This window comes from Oryza sativa, chromosome 6 (genome assembly GCF_034140825.1).
Source record: "Oryza sativa Japonica Group chromosome 6, ASM3414082v1".
Lineage (NCBI taxonomy): Eukaryota > Viridiplantae > Streptophyta > Magnoliopsida > Poales > Poaceae > Oryza > Oryza sativa.
This window is the reverse complement of record NC_089040.1, coordinates 19,990,324-19,998,150: the sequence shown is the minus strand read 5'-3', so window position 1 is coordinate 19,998,150 and position 7,827 is coordinate 19,990,324. Positions and strand designations below refer to the sequence as shown.

At 48.1% G+C, this 7,827-nt stretch overlaps 1 long non-coding RNA gene across 1 annotated transcript; it reads right to left on the bottom strand.

Moving 5' to 3' along the window:
* Positions 1 to 4,665: 4,665 nt before the first annotated feature.
* LOC136356933 (uncharacterized) lies at positions 4,666 to 7,333 on the bottom strand. The gene is made up of 2 exons (XR_010741966.1): positions 6,733 to 7,333; positions 4,666 to 6,410 (listed from the first exon to the last, which is right to left on the bottom strand). It is a non-coding gene; the product is annotated as an uncharacterized lncRNA (long non-coding RNA).
* Between the last annotated feature and the right edge of the window lie 494 nt (positions 7,334 to 7,827).

The window sequence follows — 7,827 nt, the reverse complement described above, 5'->3', positions numbered from 1 at the left end:
GTCGTGGATGGTTAGCTTTAATTGTCAGCTCTCTCTGTTTGCTGGTTCTGTGTGGGGTTTTCAGATGGTGACGACCAGGAGAAGTGCTAATACCGGTGATGGCAACCAACCTGAGGGCAGCAACCACAACAACCATGGCAGCCCACCTCCACCTCCTCCTCCGCCTCCACCACCACCACCAGACACCAACGCCATTCTCACCCAAATCCTCGCCCAGCAGGCCAACATGATGGCTGCTTTCCTCCACCACATCCAAAATCCGCCACAACATAATGCTCCACCACCACCCCCACAACACTCTAAACTCGCCGAGTTCCTCCGCATCCGTCCACCAACCTTCTCTAGCTCCAATAACCCCGTGGATGCGTTGGATTGGTTGCATGCCGTGGGGAAAAAGCTAGACACTGTGCAGTGCAGCGATGAGGAGAAAGTCGTCTTTGCCGCCCGCATCTCTATGGTGGGACCATTTCCAGGCTACGCAGCCAGAGGGGCAGCCTATTACTTGGGCCCGCTTCACCGCCGCTTTCCGGAGGACCCATGTGCCCGCCGGAGTCATGGCCCTTAAGAAAAGGGAATTCCGAGAGTTGAAGCAAGGCAACCGCTCCGTGATGGAGTATTTGCATGAGTTCAACAACCTGGCCCGGTACGCCCCGGAGGATGTACGGGAAGATGAGGAAAAGCAGGAGAAGTTCTTGGCAGGAATGGACCCTGAGTTGTCCGTGCGTCTAGTCTCCGGTGACTATCCGGATTTCCAACGTCTGGTGGACAAGAGCATCCGCTTGGAAGCCAAGCACAAGGAACTGGAGTCGCACAAGCGCCGCTTGGCAAATTTCCGCAATCAACAGGGTGCTAACCAAAGGGTCCGCTACACCAATCCCTATCCAGGGGGATCGTCCTCGCAGCAGCAACAGCAGCAACAACCTCGCTCCGCACCCCGACCTCAATTCATGGTGCGCGTCCCACAGCCGCAGCAACAGCAGAGTCAACAAGGGACTCGTGCGCCCCGTCCTCCTATGCCAGCCGTGCAGCCTGGTCAAGGCCGCAGGGACGTTCAAGGTCCGCAGCGTCTATGCTTCAACTGCTTCGAGCCCGGGCACTTTGCGGATAAATGCCCGAAGCCGAGGCGCCAGCAAGGCCAAGCGCCTCCCCGCTCCAACAACGGTGGTAAGGATGTCATTCGGGGTCGTGTGAACCACGTGACGGCCGAGGACGTGCTGACAACTCCAGACGTCATCGTTGGTACGTTCCTCATTCATTCCATCCCTGCTACCATTTTGTTCGACTCTGGAGCTTCCCACTCGTTTATATCTGTGCCATTCGTGGGGAGAAATCAGTTGGGGGTAGAAAGGCTTAGGAACCCTCTGCTCATCACCACCCCTGGAGGGGTTATGACAGCAAAGTATTATAGTCCTGCCGTCCCTATAGAAATTCAGGGGATTCCTTTTCCCTCGGATCTGATTCTTCTAGACACCAAGAACTTGGATGTGATCCTTGGGATGAATTGGTTGGCTCAATTCCAAGGAGTAGTGGATTGTGCAAGACGCACTGTCACTCTGTACCGAGAGCCGGAACAACCGGTTGTTTTCTTTGCACCCCCAACCTCTGTCAGTAGTTTAGAACTTTATCAGATAGGACTGTCAGAAATCCCCATCGTCAGGGAGTTCGGAGATGTGTTTCCGGAAGAACTACCCGGTATGCCGCCCAAGCGAGAGATTGAGTTCCGGATAGATCTTGCTCCAGGAACCACTCCTCTGTACAAGCGACCCTACCGTATGGCAGCAAATGAACTGGCCGAAGTTAAGAAACAGTTGGAAGAGTTGAAAGAAAAGGGGTATATACGTCCGAGTACTTCCCCCTGGGGTGCTCCTGTGATTTTTGTGGAGAAGAAAGACAAGACGAAGAGGATGTGCGTTGACTACAGAGCTCTCAATGAAGTCACCATCAAAAACAAGTACCCTCTTCCCCGGATCGATGATCTGTTCGATCAGCTTAAAGGTGCCACTGTATTCTCCAAGATTGATCTTCGTTCCGGATATCACCAATTACGTATTCGTGAAGAAGATATTCCTAAGACCGCATTCACCACGCGATACGGACTGTATGAATTCACGGTAATGTCGTTCGGTTTAACCAATGCACCTGCCTTCTTCATGAACTTAATGAACAAAGTGTTCATGGAATACTTGGATAGGTTTGTTGTGGTGTTCATTGATGACATTCTGGTGTACTCACAATCAGAGGAAGACCATCAGCACCATCTCCGTCTGGTGTTGGGAAAGTTGCGGGAACATCAATTGTATGCCAAACTTAGCAAGTGTGAGTTCTGGTTGTCTGAAGTCAAATTCTTAGGGCACGTGATATCTGCTAAAGGAGTTGCTGTGGACCCCGAAACAGTGACCGCTGTCACTGATTGGAAGCAACCCAAGACAGTCACTCAAATTCGCAGTTTCTTAGGTTTGGCGGGATACTACCGGAGGTTCATCGAGAACTTCTCCAAAATCGCTCGACCCATGACACAGTTGTTGAAGAAAGAAGAGAAATTTGTGTGGAGCCCGCAATGCGAGAAGGCGTTCCAAACTCTCAAAGAAAAGCTGGTTTCCTCGCCGGTGTTAATCTTGCCGGATACTCGCAAGGACTTCATGGTGTATTGTGACGCTTCGCGCCAAGGATTGGGGTGCGTGCTCATGCAGGACGGTCATGTGGTGGCCTATGCCTCACGCCAGCTACGGCCTCATGAAGGCAACTACCCTACCCATGATTTGGAGTTAGCCGCGGTGGTTCATGCTCTAAAAATCTGGCGGCACTATCTCATTGGGAATCGCTGTGAAATATATACTGATCATAAGAGTTTGAAATACATCTTCACCCAGTCGGATCTGAATCTTCGGCAGAGGAGATGGTTAGAACTCATCAAGGATTATGATGTGGGAATTCACTATCATCCTGGTAAGGCCAACGTGGTCGCCGACGCTCTAAGTCGAAAAAGCCATTACAACACTCTTGACGTCCGTGGCATTCCACCCGAACTTAGTCAACAGATGGAAGCCCTGAACCTAAGCATAGTTGGTCGTGGATTCTTGGCTACGCTGGAAGCCAAGCCCACCTTGCTCGATCAAATCCGCGAGGCTCAGAAGAACGACCCAGACATGCATGGACTCCTCAAGAATATGAAACAGGGTAAAGCCGCTGGTTTCACAGAGGATGAACATGGAACCCTATGGAACGGAAATCGGATATGCGTTCCAGATAACAGAGAACTTAAACAGCTGATACTTCAGGAAGCTCATGAAAGTCCTTATTCCATCCACCCTGGCAGTATGAAGATGTACTTAGACTTGAAGGAGAAATACTGGTGGGTTAGTATGAAGCGGGAAATTGCAGAGTTCGTGGCCCTTTGTGATGTGTGCCAGCGTGTCAAGGCAGAGCACCAACGACCGGCCGGACTTCTCCAACCTCTCCAAGTACCAGAATGGAAATGGGATGAAATTGGGATGGATTTCATCACCGGACTTCCAAAAACCCAAGGTGGATATGATTCTATATGGGTAGTTGTGGATCGATTAACCAAGGTAGCTCGATTTATTCCTGTGAAGACCACCTATGGAGGAAACAAACTAGCCGAGCTCTACTTCGCTAGGATTGTGAGTCTCCATGGCGTTCCTAAGAAAATCGTATCTGATAGGGGAAGCCAATTCACCTCTCACTTTTGGAAGAAGCTCCAAGAAGAGCTGGGTACCCGATTAAATTTCAGCACCGCGTATCACCCGCAGACGGATGGACAGACCGAGCGTCTAAATCAGATCCTAGAAGATATGCTTCGCGCATGTGTCCTAGATTTCGGGAAGACCTGGGATAAGAGTCTCCCCTATGCCGAGTTCTCCTACAATAACAGCTACCAAGCCAGTATACAAATGGCACCTTATGAAGCGTTGTATGGGCGCAAATGCCGGACACCGCTCTTGTGGGACCAAGTTGGGGAAAGTCAAGTGTTCAGGACTGATATCCTGAGAGAAGCTGAAGCGAAGGTCAGAACCATTCGGGATAATCTAAAGGTGGCACAGTCCCGGCAGAAAAGTTATGCAGATAACCGTCGCCGTAACCTGGAATTCGCAGTGGACGATTTTGTGTACCTTCGGGTCACGCCATTGCGAGGTGTACACAGGTTTCAGACAAAAGGGAAGCTCGCACCTCGGTTCATGGGTCCTTTCCGTATCATTGCTCGGCGCGGAGAAGTCGCTTACCAGTTGGAGCTGCCCGCCTCCTTGGGCAACGTGCATGATGTGTTCCATGTGTCGCAACTCAAGAAATGTCTTCGAGTGCCATCCGAGCAGGCCGACTCAGAGCAAATTGAAGTTCGCGAAGACTTGACCTACGTGGAGAGGCCAGTGAAAATCCTGGACACCATGGAGCGCAGGACCAGGAACCGGGTAATCCGTTTTTGCAAGGTCCAATGGAGCAACCACGCCGAGGAAGAAGCTACCTGGGAGCGTGAAGACGAGCTGAAAGCAGCCCATCCCGATCTCTTCGCAAGTTCTTCCGAATCTCGGGGTCGAGATTCCGTTTAAGGGGGGTAGGTTTGTCGCGTCCCAAAACGACTCTAAAATACATCCTCTAAATTATGCATAGAATAAGTAAAATCCATGTGAAAGCCTCCAACAATTAAAATGTGCAAAGTTAAAAGTCAAATAAGGCTTGGAGGATTTTTGTATATTTCCTAAAAGCCTAAAATGCGTAAATAAATTTTAGTGGAATTTTCAGAGCACAAATAATAATTAAGAAGAAATAAACAAAGTTAAAATGGTTTTATAAAAAGAAAAGCCCTAAAAAGTCTTTTTCCCCCCCCTCCCCCTCTTAGGCCGGCTCGGCCCATCTCCCTCCCTCTCTCTCCTCTCCCCCGCGGCCCATCCGGCCTCCTCCCCGCGAGCGTGCCGCTGACGGGCGGGCCCGCCCGCCTCCCTCGCTGTCACGCCCAGAAATTCACTAGTAATTTCCGAACTTATTTGTGCATAAAATCCTCGTCCAGGAATCAGCCGAGGTACACAAACTGACAATTTTAATATACAAACCCATCATAATAATAACGTTACATACTTACAAAAGAAAAGAAAACAGCAGCGGAATTAACGGTCTAGCGATGGCTTCAGCTCCACTCCCACAGGCAGCTCAACTGGGGTATAAGCCAAACGTCTTCTCCTTCTGGATCCTTTATCTTCAACTGAGGTTTGATGATTATTGCAAGAATGAGCATATGACATACTCAACAAGCCACACAGCAAGTATGCAAGTGCACAAGGATACCAAAGGATGGCATAATATAGGCTAATTTGCAAAAGCAGCATTAAGCAAAACATTTAAGAGAAGTAAAACAGTGGAGTAATTAATCAGAAATTTTAATCAACACTGAACAGCACACCCATGCTGCACAGGCCCAACCATCCTGAGCAACCAACCCCGGTCGTACAGATCAAACCTCCAAACCAGGAGCTAAGCAAATTATTACCAGATATAACATCCATAATTATTGTGAGAGGTGTGAGACTAATCACGAAAAACATTGCTCAACTCGCCCATAACCGCGGGCACGGCTATTCGAATAGTTTTACTCTGGCCAGAGGTGTACCACTGTACCCACAAGACACGATTCCACACATGTTGCCATGCCCCGAAATACCACCACGGCATTGCAAAGGGGGAAATCGTGACAATACCCTTTGCACAACACAACTCAAAACAGTGCACCGTTCCTGGATCATAATCACCCCCTTATAAAACAAGGCATGGACTCCCCAGCGACCCCCACGGACTTCTCGCCGCTTCTCAGTCTGGCACACTATAATGAACCATGCTATACAAAAGGTAAAGCCGTTGCCCATGCTGGCTTGTGGTTGGCACGGTAAATGTCTCACAACAGTAGCTCGCGAACCGGTCCTTAATTGCCATGAGCACAACCATCAAAACCATATGCTCACAACCCACCTTAACCAGATTTTAATTATCAATTAATTAACATCACACGATTAATCATCGTGAGCTACCATTAAATATAACCTTAATTAATAAGAATAATATAATATAATTTATATTTAATCCCCTTTAATTAGCTAATGTTTCTAAGCATGGCTAAGCAAACATACATATAACATTTAGCTGAACCAAACCAATATATAAGGTTCATGCTAATCAAATTATAACCCATAGGAAAATAAGATCATCTTCGGCCATTAATTAACGGGGAAAGGTTCACCACCCGATGACATTCGAAAACAATGCATAGTTGAAATAAAATAATAGCTTTAAATGGGTTCAACATGCTCAAAGGGTTGTTTGGGATCTGTGTGACTTGCCTTGAGCTTCCGCAAACGCTTCGGAACCTTCCTCAACGGAAACGCTCTCCTCCGGAACGTTGGAAACTAAAGCAATTAAACAAAAATCAACAAAACAGTACAAAAACAAGCATAAACAGTACATGTGGATATTTTTAACATGTAGATCTTGATTTTAGAAAAATTTAGCAACTTGAACCACCTGAAACGGATCTACGGTTATTTAGTTATGATTTTCAGAAGATTTAATCTATTAGAAAAAACTGGAAAAGGAGAAGATGATGACGTCATGATGACATCATCAATGGCCGGACCAAGATGGCGACCTCGCCGGAGATTGGATGGTCGGCTGCGACTTTGGAGGACATGTACACGTAGAGGACGACGAGACGAACCCAACGGTACTCACCCTCGAACCAAACGACGAACGACGACGGCCGGCGACGACGACGGAGGCGACGGCTTCGGTCGACGGCGGCGACGGGGCTGCGGTGGTCGGCGGCTTCGGGGGTCAGGCGGCCGGGCTTCTCCACCCTCCCGCGCACCTAACGGTGGTGACGGCGACCGGCGGCGACGACGGAGGCGACGGCGCGACGCGGATGGAGCTCGGCCGGCGACGACGGCGGGGTGGAGCACGTGGCGGCGGCGCTACGAGGCACGGGAGATCACGGGAGAGGGGGCAAACGAAAGAGGAGGACTAGGGGGTCCTATTTATAGCCTTGGATTGAAGAGATCGGACTCCTCCCGCAAGAAATCGATCCGGGAAAACAAAAACTCGGTTTTGGAGATAAACTCAAAAACGAGTTCGATTCGGATAAAATACTCAACGGTTTGCTCCGATTCTTGGGGGTAAAGATAGAGGAGGATAAGAGGAATATTTCCCCTCAACTAATTTTAGAAAAACACAAGAGAAAAGGCCGGATTTGGTGGAGGAAGCGGCGGCTGCACAGGTACAGGACGGCAGCTCGGGCTTCTGTCCAAGCTTGAAGATGAACAGTACAAGGGGACGCAAATTAGACTTTCTGCTGGGCTTCTACTTCCAAAGACTGATTAAAGGAGGGACAAAAAGCAGACTTTGGGAAAGAGAGGGAAAGGACTGTAGGCTGAGAGGAGACTGGGCCGAGAATGAGAGGACTTTTCCTAATTCGGCCCGAAAAGGAAAAGGTGAATTTTAATTACTTTTCCAATTAAATTAATCACTGAAATGATCTTTGATTTGTTAAAAATACTTCCAATGCTCAAATAATTTCAAGAAAAATCCTGAAAATACTTGGACACTCAAAGTACTTAACAAAATTATAACTAGACCATTTAATGATTAATTTAATATGTGGGTAATTACAATGCTCTTTGTATGATTAAAATTAGGAATTGAGCTCCGAAAAATCCGAGAATATTCCAGAGAGTATAATTAACCATGGAGAATTTAATAAAAAATAAAATCCATCCATGCTTTATATTTAGGAAATTTTATTTCCCACATTTAACTTCACTTGTAAATTAA